The sequence below is a fragment of the Topomyia yanbarensis genome, chromosome 2, assembly GCF_030247195.1.
Source record: "Topomyia yanbarensis strain Yona2022 chromosome 2, ASM3024719v1, whole genome shotgun sequence".
Lineage (NCBI taxonomy): Eukaryota > Metazoa > Arthropoda > Insecta > Diptera > Culicidae > Topomyia > Topomyia yanbarensis.
In genome coordinates, this window is record NC_080671.1 from 81,031,118 (window position 1) to 81,050,602 (window position 19,485).

A 19,485-nucleotide genomic window follows, 5' to 3' on the forward strand; every position below is an offset into this window, starting at 1 on the left:
TTCCACTTTCGTTCACCTCCTACTCCGTACTGCAGCAGGGTTCCTTTGACCGATACGGTAGCGAATCGCCTGGTGGTCACTACGCGTATACGATTCCCACGCTCACCAATCAATGTTCGCTATCAATGAAGGACTACAGAATGTGACGTCGATGATGGACTCTCTCCCGTCTCTCCGAAATATGCTAACAGAACCTTCATTGCACAATCGTACGTCTAACTTTGCTAGACCTTCCTGCAGGATACACCCTCTTGTGTTGGTTACTCTACTGCCACAGAGAACAGACATATAAGCTAGAACAAACTTGCCCGAAAAATCTGTGTAAACATTTAAATAAAAATACGTTTAAAATCACCATCGCATACAGGTTCGCATGCGTGAGTCACCCTTGTATCCAAGTTCGCACACAATAGCGACTGCTGGCCGATCGATGTACCAGCCAGTTATAGATGGGCGGGTATGGATTTTTTCGTACCCGGACCCGACCCGAACCCGAATATTATTTTTGTAAGCTTACCCGAACCCGACCCGTACCCGGATTTTATAAAAATATAAAACCCGAACCCGACCCGTACCCGGACCGGTAAAAAAAATCCAAACCCGAACCCGACCCAAATCCGACCCGCATCCAAATTAAAATAAATTAAAAACCGTGTCCGACACGAACCCGATTTTCAATAAATAAAATTGACCTATTTGATTCGAAAGAGTAGGGTAGCCCGGTGCTAGTTGGCGGAATTTTCATTTTTTATCTCTTTTATATAAGTAGATTGTGCATTATTGAAAAATATTATCATTCACGTAATAGAATAAAATTCACCGGAAATAACACAAATTCCACAACATTAAGGAAATTCGTTTATTACGTTTGAAAACTGTCACCCATGATTTTTACAAAATAAAATGAATTGCAACATATGAGGGATTCCATGAGAAACCGGCCGACCGCAAAATATGACCATCGTCGCTTCGAACGAAACTTTGCAGGTGTGTTCGCTGTATGAATCTCCATGATATTCTCTGGCAATTGGAATATTTTGATACAAGAGTATTTTTTCAAAAGGGCGTAAACGTTTCTACGTGTGTGAATTTCAAAATTTTTTTGTTCGATTACTGTATTGTATACAGCAAAACTATCTGAGAACAAGTTACAGGGAATGAATACTTCTGTCCGAAAAAATATACACTGAAAAAAATGTTGTGTCATTTTTCAAAAAAAAACAAAAATTTATGATAAAAATTTAAATTGCGAAAAAACCTATTTTTTTAAATTTTTTATATTTTGTTACCAAAAACCTAAAGAGAAAAGAAACATTTTGATTGTGATTGCATGATGGAGAAAAAATCGGTAAAAAAGTTTTTCTAACAATAACTTCGTACATGTTTTTAAATTTCATACTAATTGACATACAAAATTGTCATTTTATTACAGAATATAATTTTAAGCACCATTTAAAATCAAAATGCATTTAACAAAAATCTTCCAAAATGCGATAGTTTTCGAGATATTTGAAATTTTGCTCCTTCAAAAACAATTAATCCGTGTAATTATGCTCTTTTTAAAAGTTATTCGCGTTTCCCCATCAAAAAATGTCAAACATTTATTGTTTATCGTTTTACAGAAATAAAAACAACTTTTTTAGTGTATTTGGATCATGGAGAAGCTTTCAATAAAAAAGTTTTCCTAACAACTTTTGACATTTTTTTTATAATTCTTACTATTTGCAGTCAAAAATACAATTTTCTTTTTGAATATGATTCTAAATGCCATTTTAAATCCAAATGCTTTTAACAAAAATTTTCTAAAATGTAGTAGTTCTCGAGATATTTTAACTTTTGTTTTAACAACACAATTATTTTGTCTTTGGCATCAAGGCGATATTGTAAACCATTTGAAAGTTACATGAAAGCAACCAAAATATATTTCAACCATAGGGTCTGTTGATTAAACTATATAGCTGAATCATATGTTGATTGTTTTCATGTAACTTTAAAATGTTTCACAATATCGCCTTGATGTCAAAGAGAAAGTTGCAGGAAAGTTTACGGGCCTTTTGAAAAACCTATTATTGTTGATGAAGAAACGCGACTAACTTATGAAAAGGTCGTAATAAAACAAAATAATTGTGTTGTTAAAACAAAAGTTAAATTATCTCGAGAACTACTACATTTTAGAAAATTTTTGTTAAGAGCATTTCGATTTAAAATGGCGTTTAGAATCATATCCAAAAAGAAAACTGTATTTTTGACTGCAAATAGTAAGAATTATAAAAAAATGTCCAAAGTTGTTGTTAGGAAAACTTTTTTATTGAAAGCTTCTCCAGGATACACTAAAAAAGTTGCTTTTACGTCTTTAAAACGATAGACATTAAATTTTTGACATTTTTTGATGGGGTAACGCGAATAACTTTTAAAAAGAGCATAATTACGAGAATTAATTGTTTTTGAAGGAGCAAAATTTCAAATATCTCGAAAACTATCGCATTTTGGAAGATTTTTGTTGAATGCATTTTGATTTTAAATGGTGCTTAGAATTATATTCTGTAATAGAATTACAATTTTGTATGTCTATTAGTATGAATTTTAAAAATATGTACGATGTTATTGTTAGGAAAACTTTTTTATTGATTTTTTCTCCATCATGCAATCACATTCAAAATGTTTTTTTTTCTCTTTAGGTTTTAGGTTACAAAATATAAAAAATTAAAAAAAATGGGTTTTTTCGCAATTTAAATTTTTATCATAAATTTTTTTTTGAAAAATTATGCAACATTTTTTTCAGTGTATATTTTTTTCAAACAGAAGTATTCATTCCCTGTAACTTGTTCTCAGATAGTTTTGCTGTATAAAATACAGTAATCGAACAAAAAAACTTTGAAATTCATACACGTAGAAACGTTTACGCCCTTTTGAAAAGTTGCTCTTGAGTCAAAATAATCTTATTACCTGTGGAAAATATTTAGTCTTGCATGACGGTGAAATGTGTAAAGTTTCATTGGAATCTAAGATGGTCGGTCACGATTTTAAAGATTTTCGGACGGATCTTCGTGGAATTCCTCATAGGAGAACATATTTTACATAATTTGTGGTAAAAAACGAGAGATGTCTAATAGAAACGAAGCCAAAGGAACTCTGCCAACTTATGCCTTCCGCAAATAGGCCCGGGCTCGTCTATTACACTAGTTTACCAATTTTCTGGTAATTGCAGTAAGCTAAGAAAAAAGGCATTTTCAATGTCAATTAAGGTCTATCCGCACTAGACCGATCCGATCCGATCCGACCCGACTTTTTCATCTTCGGATTCGCTCGGGTTGTTGATGTGATGGTGTTGGTAGCATGTCGGGCGTCCGACGCAAAAAAGAATCGTTGCCAACGATATTCCTCGAACAGACTCTCCGACTTTTTTCTGCTTCTCCACCGACCGGCTCGAACAGAGAGAGAGAGAGAACGTGTGAGCCAACCAAAGCAGGTAAAATGATTCTTCTGCTGGTGTGGGACAGCATGTTCGTCCACTCAGAAGGCAATAATATTAAATTTTCGTCAATCACTTTTGCTTCTACCCATGCTTGAACGGCTTGACCAGAGGCGCATATGAGATAGCGGACAGATTTGTTTTCCAACCGGTGCGGAATTGATTCTATGCCGGGATAGCTAGGATTTCTTCCGATTTTACTTTCAGGTTGTTTTTGTTGCCGAGCTGGATGTTCAAATTTGTTTATGAACACCGTAACGTAGGATATTTGTGCTATTTGCGGGTCCCGGTTGTATTTTGTACATCGGTAGGAAGAATGTTCTCGATTTGTTGACAAATATATCATTTTTGCTTGAAGCGAAACTGAGGCATGTTCTAACCCCGACTGCTGTTAAAATGCATGAAATGATAGCGTTTGGGTTTACAACCAGACTCAGTTTTGCGGTCAAACAGCGCATATTTCAATTCAACTAAACATTAATTGTTTTTATCGGGGCATACTATGATGGTCGAACCCTAATATTTCTTAATTCGACCGAGCGTTTTATTGATTCTAATAATGGTCTTATTTTATTATTGAAACAACGAACTTCTTTGTTTGCATTGATCGTATCAACAATATTTATGTAAAAAAAATAGACCAGTTCAAAGCAATAAAACAAAACACGAAAATGATGTGTGTTAAAGAATTCTTCCAATCCAACAAAACAAAATTTGTTAACTAATCCTTTTCTTGAAATATAACAGAATCTTTTTTAAAATGAATAATGTGGAATTTTCAGGAAAAGTCGCCGAATGCGGAGCGGATATTAGAAAACTTAAGTTGGAAATACCAACATTCGAACAATGTTTCCTATTTAAGATTTGCAGATTGCGAAGTTTGTAGACAAGACTTATTTTAGTATTTATTTTGCAATTTCATTTAGGCCTCTTACGCAATATATTTTACTATAGAAGTTTCGTGAACCAGTACAGCAAAATCGGTACGTCGTAGAAACCTATGTGATCCTATATAATTTTAAATTACAAACTTCTAGATGTTTTAATAACGTAAAATAAATTGTTTGTAGAAGAAAACACGACGAAATAGGGTGATATGTCACCATTCGTGCAGAGGTGTGGGCGGCGCATTTAACATTTTAAGCCGTCATATGTTTTCGATATGTATAATATATTGATACATATTATATTATATATATATATATATATATATATATATATATATATATATATATATATATATATATATATATATATATATATATATATATATATATATATATATATATATATATATATATATATATATATATATATATATATATATATATATATATATATATATATATATATATATATATATATATATATATATATATATATATATATATATATATATATATATATATATATATATATATATATATATATATATATATATATATATATATATATATATATATATATATATATATATTGTATATCAAGGCGTTGTGGAGCGTGCACCTTACAATGAATTTTGTTATTTGAATGGTTGGCGTCCGAAAGGGGCTACCCCACATTTTGAATTTTTTACAGGAAATGAAAAAAACTTCCGCATTTCCAAATTAACATTGATTTTATTGTAAAAATACATTAGTTTATTAGTAGTTTATTGACCCATGTTGCCTAAAAAAATAAGATCATTACATGCACTACTTTTCAATTCACGAGCATTTTCGTAATTCGGGGGGCTAACCCCGGGGGTACCTAGTACTGGGGTTACCTTCATGGTCAACTTTGACTGCTAATAGCAAAAAATTTAAAAATTATTTTCAAAATTCTTAAATAGCAGCACATGGATTACTTAGAACTACCAAAAAATGTCGATTTCGGAAAAATGTGGGTTGGCCCCTTTTGGACGCCAGCCATTCATTTGTTAGGGACCGTTCATATACCACGTGGACAAAAAAACCGTCATTCTACCCTCCTCCTCCCCTCCGTGGACGATTCTTTACCCCTATCTGCCCCCCGCCCGCCATACTATGTCTACGTGGAGTTTCCCATATTTTGGGCAATTTAATAAAAAAGGAGTTTTCAAAAAGTTTTCGTTTGTGTTAGACTACTATGACGAAGAAGGTCAATGAAAATCGTTCAAACTTCAACCACAGAATATCCTCCACTGCTTCCGTCTTTTGCAAAATTTTCATGGAAATATCTCATTTCTGAACGAAATTATAATCTTTTATATTTATGTATTAAAGATTCATCATAATAACATAAAATTGAAGTAACGTATGGATTCTTGAATTGGCCTCGTAATTTCAACCACACGCTTTCAAATCCAAAACTAGAGGTATTTGACCGAGTTACAGAAGATTGAATCAAATGATTCAGACAGAAAAAAATCTGATTTTGTTTCGCACGATTTCCTCTGATTTTTTTAATGATTTGCTATTACATACTATGCTGTTATAGGCACTTTGACTATTTCAAAATCATGAAAAACTTTGAAGGTAAGCGCACACATGAATGACATTGCAAATTTATTTCATTTTCTTTTAAAAGACAAAATTATAATGATAAGTCCACGTGGGCATTTTCAATACCCCCACCCGTTCCCCATGGACAAGCGTGAGCTTTCTCGTTACCCCTACCCTCCCCTTAATTGTCGACGTGGTATATTGATGGTCCCTTATTTGTTGTATCTTCACTAACAGACCCTTTGGCCTCAATGGTGGTTGCTTAAACTAATTACATTTCAGGATAGCAAATATTTTAGCTTTTTTCGATTATAGAGGTTTTAACCTTAAGGTCATTCGCCTCTTCGGGCTAGAAAAATCTCTTATGAAAAATTTTCAAACCCTATTTCCGGGGTCGGGACTCGAACCCAGGTGCGCTGCGTACAAGGCAATCGATTTACCATCTACACTACGCCCACCCCTATTTTAGCTTTTATCGAATTCCTCGTCAGGTTGGATTCAAAAGCCGTCGCCACACTGCACTGTTGACAATACACTGTACTTCGGTAACAGCGCTCTGGCGATCATAGTTGGTTCTCCTGAACGGTAATCGCAAAAGAGAGTTATTGCGTACAGCTCAAACGCGGGCTTGAAGATCCAGGCGTCCGAGGATTATAGGATAATCCACCCTGAAATCTGTCTTGCCAAGGAAGATGTCGGAGTGCAAAGCGTATGAACCGGCGTAGGCCGGCCTCGATTGTGACAACGCCGTTCTGGTATATAGTACGGATTCCAAACAACAGAACAATATTCTAGCGTTGAGCGAGCCTGTGCGCAATAGTGATTTTAACCAGTGTACGTGGTGTGTGGTTTGCGTGTTAGTGCCGAATCCATGATGACTACGAGATCCTTGATGTGAGAGTGTCTTGGAAAGCTCGAGTCGAAGAAATGGTAGTTAAACTGAATCGGATGGCGTTTTCGCGTTGGCCGTTGTCGATCGTTTAGTCATAAAGTAGTGTTGTAAAAACAAAGAAACAAATCATTTTGGAGAAAAGCTTAGTGATAAATTGAAAGAATAACCTATAATACTATAGCTAGTAAACAGAAAAAGGAAAAGTTTACAGAAGAAGAACTATTGATAATGGCAGTAGCACTTGAAGATGAAGAAGCCTCCGTCATAAAGAAAAAATGGGTTCACAAAGCTTGGAGATCGGAAAATTAGGAGTGAGATTTTGAACGTTAGTAAATAGTCGGATGGTTTGAGAAACAAGTTGGCGACAGTAAAAGTTTAGGAATGTACGGCTTTGTGCGCTTGGCCCCTGGACCGCTTTGGGTTAATCCACTTTTCCTCCTTGCTTTGCATGTTGTTCCTTTAATTGCGGTTAGATGGAAATAAATTTAATTAGGAACAGGGAACCTTTTAGGTTGCCATTCAACATACGAACGCAAGAGGCTTTACATGTGGAAGGTTAAACAATCAAAAGCACAACATTTAAAAAAATTGGACATTGATGCACTTGAATGTACAATTTTTTGGTTTATTAAATTTTATATGCAAATTTTTTTATTTCTTGATTTAAAAGTCCAAATTTCAAAATATTCAAATTTTTGAATCCTTGAATTTTCAAATTTTAAGAATTCTAAACTTTTAGATTCATATTTTTTTTGGATTTTTTAATATATAAGCAATTTAATTTTTTTGATTTTTAAACTTTCTAAATTTCTGAATTTTTAATTCTTGGATTTTAGATCTTTAAATTTTTAAACTCTTAACTTCTTAAATTTTTAAACTTTTTGAATTTCTGAATTCTTAAATTATAAAATTTTCAAATTCCAAGATCTTTGATTTTTTAAATTTACAAATTTTTAAATCTTTAAATTCATAAATTTTTGAATTCCTAAATTTTTAAATGTTCTTTAATAACCGAATTTTTAAATTTTTGAATCTTTAAATTCTAAATTTTTTAATTTCTTTGAATTTTTACATTTTTAAACTGTTAAATCTTTAAATTTTTAAATCCTTAAATTTTCAAATTTTTAAGCTCTTAAATTTTTGAATTTTTAAATTCTTAAATTTTTAAATTCTTGAATTTTGAAATTTCTAAATTTTTAAAAATTTGGGAATTTAAATATTTAAAAATACTAAAATTTAAATATTTAAGAATTTAAAAATTTCAAAGTATAAAAAAATTTAAAATCCGAAAATTCAAACAATCTAAAAATTTAAAATCTTTGAATTTTTAAATATCTTTGAATTTTTTTTATATTTTTAAATCATTATATTTTTTAATTCATAAATTTTTAGATTTTTAAATTCTTAGATTTTAAAATTTTTAAAAAATTAAGTTTTAAAATTTTTGAATTTTTAGATCTTTAAATTTCACAATTTTTAAATTTTTAGATGCTTAAATATTAAAATTTTTGAATTTTCATATCCTAAAATATTAAAATTTAAAGCGTTTAGATTCTTAGATTTTTAAATCTGCACATTTTTAATTTTTTGGATTTTCAAATTCTTAAATTTTAAAATTTTGGAATCTTGAATTTTTAAATTTATATTTCTTAAAATTTTTAAACTTTTAGAATTTTTAAATCACCAGATTTTCAAATTCTTAAATTTTCAAATTCCTGAATTTTTAAATTCTTAAGTTTTTAAATCTTTAAATTTTAGAATTTTTGAATATTTAAATTTTTAGATCTTTAGATTCTTAAATTTCCAAATTTTTGAACTTTTCAATTTTAATATTTCTAAATCATAAAATTTTCAAATTCTACGATCTTTGCATTTTTAAATTTACACATTTTTAAATCTTCAAATTTACAATTTTTTAGATTTTCAATTCTTCAACTTTTGAATTCCTTAATTTTCAAATTTTTGATTTTTAAATGTTCTTTAATAACTGAATTCTTAAATTTTTCAATCTTGAATTTTTAATATTTAGATCTTTAAATTTTTAATCTTTCAAAATTTTTTAATTCTTGGATCATCGAATTTTTAAATTCTCATATTCTTAAATTTTTAAATTCTTAGATTTTTAAATTCTTAAATTTTTGTATCTTTAAGTTTTTAAATATTTGGATTTTTAAATTTTTGGATCTTTAGATTCATAAATTTTCAAATTTTTGAATCTTTAAATTTTAATATTTTTGAATTCTTAAATATTAAATTTTAAAATTGTTATATTTGCAAATATTGCAATTTATAAATTTCTAATTCTTTTATTTTTTAATTTTTGGTCTTTTAAATTCTTAAATTTTTGAATTTCCCTATTTCTAAATTTTCATATTTTTTATATTTAAAGTTTTAACTTTTTAATTTTTTAATATTTTAAATCTTTAATTTTAAAATTTTAAGCGCTCTAACTTTTTAAATTTTCGAATTGTTTTATTTCCAAATTTTTATTTTGGATTTGAACTTTTAAAATCTTAACGTTTCTAAAAATGTTACATCCTATTTTTTAATTGTTTAGTTTTTAAATGCTTAAATTTTGAAGTTCATGAATTGGATAATAAATTAAAAATTCCAAATTTTATTTGATTTAAATTCATACGGATAAAGTTTTAACATTGCTGTTTTCTAGAAGCACTAAATTCCAGCTAAGGCAAATTATTAACTTCCGTCATCTTTGAACATCCCCATCTGCAATTCTTCAATAGCAACATCGTGATTTTCCTAAAAAACCACTCACCTACACAGACCGCGAAATTTTGGCAATCTAATGAGAGAATGACGAGTATGAGTATTTTTGATTCCGTTTTATTCCAACGAAAGGATCAGTTTATTTTTAATTTCTTAAAAATGTAAAGATCCAAATTTTTAAATTTCTTAAAATCCAAAATTTAAATTAATGAATTTTCATATATTTCAATTTTTGAAAATTTTATATTCTTGAATTTTAAAATTTTTATGTTTAAAAATCTGTAAGTCTTAAATTTTTAAATACAGTGAAGACCCGATTTTATCAGCACACGATTTTATCAGCTTTTTTTGCCCGATTTTATCAGCTTCATATGAAAAATGATACTTGGTAGTTTGATGGGTTCTAGCAGACGAGCCAAGTTGAATTCGAGTAAATCCTTTCTTGAGCATATTTTCTCATCTTAAAGATCCGAAATATGCAAAAAAAAATATTTTTTTTAACTTTTGCTCTGTCAGACCGTCGAAGCGAAGTTTAGGCTAAATAATCAGGAAAGGTTATGAGGCTATATTTGGGGACCAAAGAAGAATATTTTAAGAGCTTCGGTGTCTTAAAAAGAAAGAAAAATATATGTCCCGATTCCATCAATGTCCCCATTTTATCAGCCTAAAATTGACCAAGGGTCTGATAAAAACGGGTCTTCACTGTATTTAAATTTTTAATCTTAAGATATTAAATTTTTTGGATTTCTAAATTATTAAATTTGAATATTTTGAATTTTTTATTTCTGATTTTTAGATTTTCGAATTCTCAGTCTTTCTGATTTGAAAATGCTTGGAATCGTTGAAATTATAAATTTCTTGGCTTCAAAATTTTTAAATTTTTCTAATCTTGGGTTTTTAAATTTTGATGACTGTCTCCAGCGTTTTGAGGTAACAGGAAGTCGCCCTCTTGGATTTCAAAGAAGAGTCAATTATTATCTTGCGCCATCTACAAACTTCGCAATCTTCAAATCTTAAATAGGAAAACTTTGTTCAAAAGTTGGTACGGTGGAGACCCGATTTGATCAGCCCCCGATTTTATCAGCTTTTTGACCCGATTTTGTCAGCCTCCTTTCTCGACCGTTTTTGCTTGACCGCGAAACTGAGTCTGGTTGTAAACCCAAACGCTATCATTTCATGCATTTTAACAGCAGTCGGGGTTAGAACATGCCTCAGTTTCGCTTCAAGCAAAAATGATATATTTGTCAACAAATCGAGAACATTCTTCCTACCGATGTACAAAATACAACCGGGACCCGCAAATAGCACAAATATCCTACGTTACGGTGTTCATAAACAAATTTGAACATCCAGCTCGGCAACAAAAACAACCTGAAAGTAAAATCGGAAGAAATCCTAGCTATCCCGGCATAGAATCAATTCCGCACCGGTTGGAAAACAAATCTGTCCGCTATCTCATATGCGCCTCTGGTCAAGCCGTTCAAGCATGGGTAGAAGCAAAAGTGATTGACGAAAATTTAATATTATTGCCTTCTGAGTGGACGAACATGCTGTCCCACACCAGCAGAAGAATCATTTTACCTGCTTTGGTTGGCTCACACGTTCTCTCTCTCTCTCTGTTCGAGCCGGTCGGTGGAGAAGCAGAAAAAAGTCGGAGAGTCTGTTCGAGGAATATCGTTGGCAACGATTCTTTTTTGCGTCGGACGCCCGACATGCTACCAACACCATCACATCAACAACCCGAGCGAATCCGAAGATGAAAAAGTCGGGTCGGATCGGATCGGATCGGTCTAGTGCGGATAGACCTTTAACCACCAAACATCTACAATTTTTCATGTTTGGTGGTTAATTTAGACTATTTTCCTTGAACAGATCGATAGAAGTCATACACTACATATCTTTCCCATGTACTTGTTTTTCTTTTTGAATAGTGGAATGAAGGAAATTTACAACATTAATACTTCAAAAATGCTCGAGAAACTTCACAAAAAGCGATAAATGTTTCCCTGTTTTATTGAACAGCAAAATTTTCCAAACGAAATATTCTAAATGATGACCTTCCAGTTCAAAATCTCCCGGATAATCCCGTTCACTCGATACACGCTCCTGGAAAATTATGCTTGTTTTAATATTTTTCTACGGGGATAAGTTATCATTTTTTGATTTTGAAGGAAGAGGTCATCCAAACATTCAAGAACGGGTAAGTGCACAATTTTTCGAAAAAACACGACCCGACCCGTACCCGGAATAATTATTTTTTAATGTACCCGACCCGACCCGTACCCGGTGATAACAAAACCCGAACTCGCCCCGGTTCCTACGGGTACGGGTTCGGGTCGGGTATCGGGTAAAAATACCCGTACCCGCCCATCTCTACAGCCAGTGGCAAGTTGCTACTTGCTGTTGTCATTTAAAATTTCATTTGCGACAGTTTTATTTCTTACACAAGTTCAAAACTTTACTTGTCAACGGCGTATCCCAACGAGAAATAGTAACAAGTTCAGGAGGTTGACAGTCTAATTATGCAAATATCTTGAAACCCATGGATCGTATGAAAAAGTAATATGAGAACGAAACATGCATAATTTAAAGAAACATCATTTAACATATGTAGTTAATCAAAAATCAGCTATTAGGGGCTTCAGAAGAAAATTAAGAGTGTTTTTTCATGATTTTGATATACTAGACAAAATTCCCGTTATCAAATTTTCTATTGCGATTAGAACTATGTTCACCTGTTAAGATATGTTAATGTAAACCCTTGAATAATTGTGGACATGTAGTGCATTTTAAAACCGGAGTTTAAGTGAACTTACTATGTAAACATAGCAAAAGAACGATTTTTAATTGAAGACAGCTCTTAATCCTGTCCAAATTAAGCGGTTTTTGGCAAAAACTTCTGAATTTACACCTAGAATAAGAATTTGAGGAGACCAACATTCTTAGCTTTATTCATTTCCACTAGTGAAGGTTTAAAACTGTGTCTCCAATTTTTCGCCTTAGTAGAATATTTTCTTCTTCCTATTGAAATCCTTGTCAGGTATAACATCATGCCTGGAAAATACTCAAATAAGAATATATTGGAAATAATGATTTTTCATATGAAGTATGAGCGCTTGCATGAAACGTACCTTTCGATAGTATGGCTCAGCCTATGGCTTATATATTACATGCACGTTATCCAACGCTAAAACCATTATGATTTTAAACCGCAGACAGAATCCAGCATCGAACAACCAATTCGATTCTAGTCAGCTCCCTACCCCAAACCATCTCCGCCATTATGCGACCATTAAATGTATCAAAACCGATCGGACCAATTGTCTCCTAAACGCTTCTCTATATTGACCATTTGACTTTAAATTATTTATGGCGATTTTTATTTCGGATTTCGGTATTTCTACTGTCTCCCACTGCTGCGTTTGACAGACTTCTACCCTCAGATGTACGTAGCTCTCGTGCGAGTGCGACCCTTTACGAGCCGTCCTCCACTGATCGTGGTTCGAGGGGAAGGAAATGAAATCCTTGTTTTTATTGCTTTTTGTCTACTTGCTTACCGTTTAGCCATGACGTGTTTTATTTCCTTTCCAGATTTTGTCGGAAAGCGGTGTTTTTTTTTCGCTGCTGGACCCAGTCGAAAATCCTGCCCCTAATTCGTAACCGGACTAGCATTCGAAAGAAAGCAAAAAAACGCTGTGTAATAAAAGAACTTCCTGTTTTTATTTATCAATGATTTGATAGCTCTCTCTGCTCTGCGAGTGGTTCCCTCTATTCAAACAATCCGGCAAACCAGACAGTCTACCGGCGCTACTGGCTGGTTGTAGATCGTAACGATGGCCTGTCGCAGTTGTATTCGAATTCTACACGTTAAACTCCCTGCCACAACTGCTGGCAAGTACAGATGTTTCGTTGCTAAAAGTTGAGCTTTCGGCTGGAATAAAAATCCTTTCAACGCAGCTTAAGCAAGTCGTGAAACTTGTTTTGGTACCCCACCGCCATCGCCGAACAGGCTGCTGTTGCTGTCAGCGCACTTTTGGCCTCCGATTGGTGGGGGATTTTTTCCCCGTCTAATCCCTTCGGGGTGGATTCGGAAGAAAAACTTTTTACGACGTGTCGCCATATGGTCCAGTTTATCTGTAAGTGAAAATAAATCAAATCGTAATAAAACTGCACGCAGTTTACGATTAGTGCACGGAGGACCTCGGTATGTTGGAAATAAAATAAAACAACGGATGGCTAAGGCCGTAAATCAAATTAGTGCCAGGCGCACTTTACTCGAGGATGCTTTGTTAATTAATTGTGAAAACTTTCTGAAGGCCGTGTTGTTCGAAATGGGGAAAACATGGTGGCAGATTGGTTAACGTATATTAAAGGAAAAAGGTCAACTATACTCAAGAGTATAGTGTAGAGTGGCATCTATTTTTGCGATCCAGTTTGAATTCTTTGCCGGTTATAAAACCAAACAGGGTAACATCAAATATTTTATATAAAATTCGAGCGAAATTGGACCAAAAGCGATTGAATGTATAGAAAAGATTATTTAAATTTTTACACATTTTCCGATATTTACTCAAATTAACGAAATTGGTCATAAAACGGTGGGATAACAAAATTCTCACAAGTTTCCTATCTCATGCCTCCATGCGAGTCCAACTCTATTGATGACATTTGGTCCTTTGGTCCTGGGTGCTATCTGCCGATAGTAGCAGAATGAGAGATTGCGAACAGATCTAGCCGAGAAAATCGTGCCGTAAAAATGAATAGTTGATCGGAAATTAGCCCCAATAAGACTAATCTGATTAGTATCGATGATCACGGGTCAATACATACTGAATGTACGCCGCGTCAGTTTTAATGAACCTAATTTCTAGCTCCATTTTTGCTAACAACCCCGTGCATCAGGTTAACAATCCCTTATATTTCCCTTCAGTGTTCGTTAGTATCGCTCGTATACTTGTATTCCACAAACAATCCGATATACATATATATATATATATATATATATATATATATATATATATATATATATATATATATATATATATATATATATATATATATATATATATATATATATATATATATATATATATATATATATATATATATATATATATATATATATATATATATATATATATATATAACATCTCGCGCTATCTTTGCCTGTATAATGTGTTATCACTCTGTAGTTTTTTCAACCCAATAAATATATCAAAGAGGAGAAGTAGCGAATTCTGTCAAAATACTGTTGCAATAAATAGTGATCCGGGCCATTACGCAGATAAGATTAGCCTTTCTAGGCAATACTCCCACGGTCGGCTGTATGGAGTTCAAATTGCTTTTGTTTAGGGAACATAGGATACTCTCGGTATCCGGCTGCCAAGAGTTTAAATAGAACCAAAAACTAAATAAGATCCTTTCTTTTTCGAGTGATCGTTTACTCGAAGACTAACTAAACAACCACTCAATAAAATACAGGTCGCATCGGTCGCTTGGAGCGAATCCTAGACCTTATACCCTTCCAAACTACCAACTCCGCGAAACCTATGGAAGAGTCTGATGAATCTTGGTCCTTCCGTTAAGTAGATAGAGCATCCCGTCTTCCTTTTCCTTTATCCTACCCCGTGAACGATGGAGATGGGGGCGGCCGACAATGATGACTATCATACTGTTGAGATTTTAATATGAGTCGGATTGGTATGAATTCCTACTTACCATTTCCTAAGCAACTCTTATTAGTTAATCAGAAGTCAGGTTTGGCGTAGCAAGCAAATGCAATGGCTTTGTTACTAAGTTAATGTCGGATTCTAATGAAACGAAGTCTAAATGCCAATTCCATAATAAATTTATGCATTAATTACTTAATAGCTAATAAATTAAATTCGTGCTAGATGGTACTTCGCGAACATAGAGGTGCTGACAAATCTCACTAGCTCCAGTATTCTTTTTAGTACGTAGAGAGCATTTTAAACAAGCAAATGATGACTAACGGTGCAGAATAGATGAATGAGATCGCTCTGTCTCCCTTTCTTACTCTCTCTTTCTCTTTTCCTCTCTATATCACTCTTAATCTATAGCTGTCATTCTCAATTTTACTCTCTCTCCCCCTATAACTGCCTGCCTCTGTCTTTCTTTGTCTGTCTTTCTCCCTCTGTCCTTCTCCCTCTGTCTTTTTCTCTGTCCTTCTTTCTGTCTTTCACTCCTCTTTGTTAACAAAATGGGCAACTTTCCATATTAATACATTGGCTTTTCTCGAGTTTCTTCGAAGCAGTGCGATAATTTTTGATTTTATCTGGCAATTAGAACATTTTGACTCAAGAGCAATTTTTAAAATGGCGCAAAAGTTTTTTGCATGCGCATTTTCCAAAAAAAATCCATATTTTTAAATTGTTCATCTCTTGTTAATAAAAATTTAAACGGAAAGGAAACATTTTAAATGTAATTGCGTATGATGAAAACTTTAGTAAAAAAGTTTTTCCAACGATAAATTTAACCTTTACAGCACCAGCTTATAATTGAAAATTTTATTTTAATGTTGCTCTCATTTCGTCAATTTTTGACCGATTTAAATAGGACTGGCTTTAAAAGATCTAGAATTTAGTCTTGTTTCTGTGTGTCTAGTAGCGTTTAAATCCGTAGACCGGTTGCGGAATAAATCCCAATTCCCGTGGGGTATATCCAGCATCCCAGTGGAGTGACGGACGAGTTTCGAAGGAACGTGTCATACATTTAAGTAATTATCTTTTGAAATGTTCTACACGAAATGCGAGGTTCTCTCAATCATATGGTTCTATAGCTTCCTGAACCTATGGCCATTCCGGTACCGGTTCCGGATGAAATCAAATGAGTACATTTGACACCATTTTAATAACTAAGATGGCGGTTTCCGATTACTACAAAACAGTGAAAACTATCATCAATATGGGTATCATTTGAAAGTCGCTGGTCAGTAGAAGACAGAAATTGAATTTGACGCCATTTTGAAAACCAAGATGGCGACTTCGGGTTACCACAAAACAATGCAAACCACCATCAATAATGGTGTCCTTGTACAGCGAATGGACAGACCAATCCGGAAATTGGCGATAGTTGCCATTTTGAAGCCCTAGATGACGGCTTCCCAAGAAACAGTGAAAACCATCATCAATATGGGTGTCATATGAAAAGAGATGGTCCGCAAAAGCCGGCTATTGGTGATTGACGCCATTTTGAAACCCATGATGGCGGCTTTTAGTTCCAAAGAAGCAGTGTAGAAAATAGTCCATATTTGTGGTATTTGAAAGAGGGGGTGTCAGTAGAAGACAAAAATGACATTTTGACGCCATTTTGAAAACCAAGATGATAATTTCCGGTTACCACAAAACAGTGAAAACCATCATCAATATGGATTTGATTTAGAAAAGAACGTTCAGTCATGTGGCAATTTTTATTTCTGCAACTACAGTCGTGATTCGCTGGTTGGACACTTTTTAACTGGACCGCTTTTTAGTTGGACCTCCGCTAGTTGGACCATTGTCCAACTAAAAAGCATCCGAATGTCAAAATCTTATGTCAAATTTTCTTTGACAATCAGTCTGATAATTTTTAGAGATGTGAATAGATGCAATTACACTACTAACGTCTCCTTTGTGGGAGTTTTTGACATTTGTCAGTCGGTCCAACTAACGAATCAAAATCGTTAGTAGGACAAAGGTGTGGCCAAACCAGCGAATCACGACTATCTTCCATAACCAGTAGGCAATAATAAATAAGTGCTTCTGTGACTGATACCGTAAAACGGGGTATCTTTAATCACCGGGGTAAGTTTGATCAAATGAGACTTTTTTCAGTACTGCTAATGACATTATTTTTTGATTGCGCTCAAATTTTGCATGGGGACTTTTTTGAGGTACCAATACTTTTGAAATGTGTCCGATTTGAAATTTCAGGAAGAACTTAAATATTGGCGCTCTACCCTATATTAAGTATACTCCTCAATAGACCCAAATGAATTTAAAATGTATGTCGAACAAAATGCGTCGCCAAAGATCCGAGCTTCCATTTAAAATCAAAGATAATAAACTGGGTTCCACCGTATCCGATGTTCTTTCGGATCATAGGTAGTCCGCGATGTATTCTAATATTCAGCAAGACGTAGAAATATTCAGTTGCGCCAGATATCTCGAAAGTTCGACTAGATAAGCCAGGATTGTGATATTTTGTCAAAAGCAAACAAATGACGTTGCTGGCGACAAAACTTTCAAGAAGAACTAACGTGTTTACATACCCGCTCACAAAGTTGAGATCGATGGAGTAGTAATCGATTCAAACTTGGCATGCGTGAATCTGCTGAAGGACGAGATTGTCTGTTTCCATGACCCCTTGCTCCAGTGAGCGAAGATTTTGAGTGACAATCGTACCGGACCTTCAAACTAGTGTCAGGTGACCTTTTGACGAGACTGCTTTGCGTCTTCTTCGACAAGGATCGTCGGCATGATCGGTTGATTGTACCGCGCGTCATGCATGTAGTGCATATTGCACTAATTACAAGCAAATGAGTCTTCGTAAAATATTTTTTTCTCTTTTGAAAGTCCGCTAAATATACCAGCAAAAAAAAGTTCTGCCACAAATAGGAAGCAAACAGCAAACCTGGTCAATTCAGAAGAAACAAAAAGTTTCCAACACTTCCACGAACACCAAAACCATGTGACATTTCAACCAGAGATTCAACTTAGTGCAGGCTTGGTTAGATCTAGGTTGGGAACAAGCAACTTTGTGATATTACGGAACTTCTCCCGGTATCAATTTTCATGGTACGGCATGAGGTTATTTTTTCGATGATAATTGATCTAGCTTACTCTACGATCCTTGCTACAGCTTTAAAAAGGTGGCCTGTTTTACTGACCACGATCATATTTCCGTTCCCCTTGTTCCTATGAAACTGAGAAAACGTGCAGAAAATGCTTTTCGCTATTTTTGTTGAAATTTGAAGTCTTTGTCTTGTTTGTTGTTTATTCTGGGCTAATGGACAGTGTTCTTACGCCTTTGATAGAGTCTCAGTTATGCGCCTTTTCGCTGTCTGCTTTGGCTTTCCTTTTCAGTTCGACTTTCAAACAATAATGTGTACCTGGAAATGATACTCCTATCCTGACTAATTTTATGACTTAAGCTCACTTATTTTAAAAAGCAGATCCAGATTGTAGCACCCCCTAAGGATGCGCCCTTGGTGGGGGCCAACCGCACGCTACGGTTCTACCTCTTGTATCTCGCTATCCTTATCCACCTGGGCCACTGTTAGGTACTACTACAATAGGGAATGTGCTTTTGCCAGGACGGGACAGCGGGAGTTGGCGCCGGCACCAAAACGAGGCCGCATGTAGCAGGACGCTCGACCGAGCGAGCGGGCAGCTGGACTTTTGAACGAGCGAGCATGGATGGTGGACGGATGGCATCGAGCGAGATAGCAGTGGAGCCTGGTTGGGACACAGCCGTCCAACAGCGACACCTGGATAAACCAGCTGGAAGCGCCGATTCACGACACTGACTTGCTAAGGTATGCTGCAAATATCGTCACCTGTTGAGATACGAACCGATCCAGAGGTGTCGACCATAATGATTTACATCTCGTTATAACGCAGCGTTTCTTATTATTCTTAGTACTATTCGTTTCTATTTATCTGCTAGCTGGTGCTGAGACTTTTCGGAGGCGGTATTTCTCCCTATACAGACGCCCATTTTCGCGATTTAGCTACCATCCATTCCGATGAAGAATTTTTTTGACGGTAAAATTTCTCCAGACAACGATATCCCTCTTTCTTGTGTTGTGTAACTAGTCTACTCATAGTTGTTTCAAATATTGAAACTTGTCAAAACATGAACCGATCCAGAGAGGTCAATCAACTTGACGTACATCCCTTTCCAACCTCCCTCTTGTAGAGAAGTACGGGAGA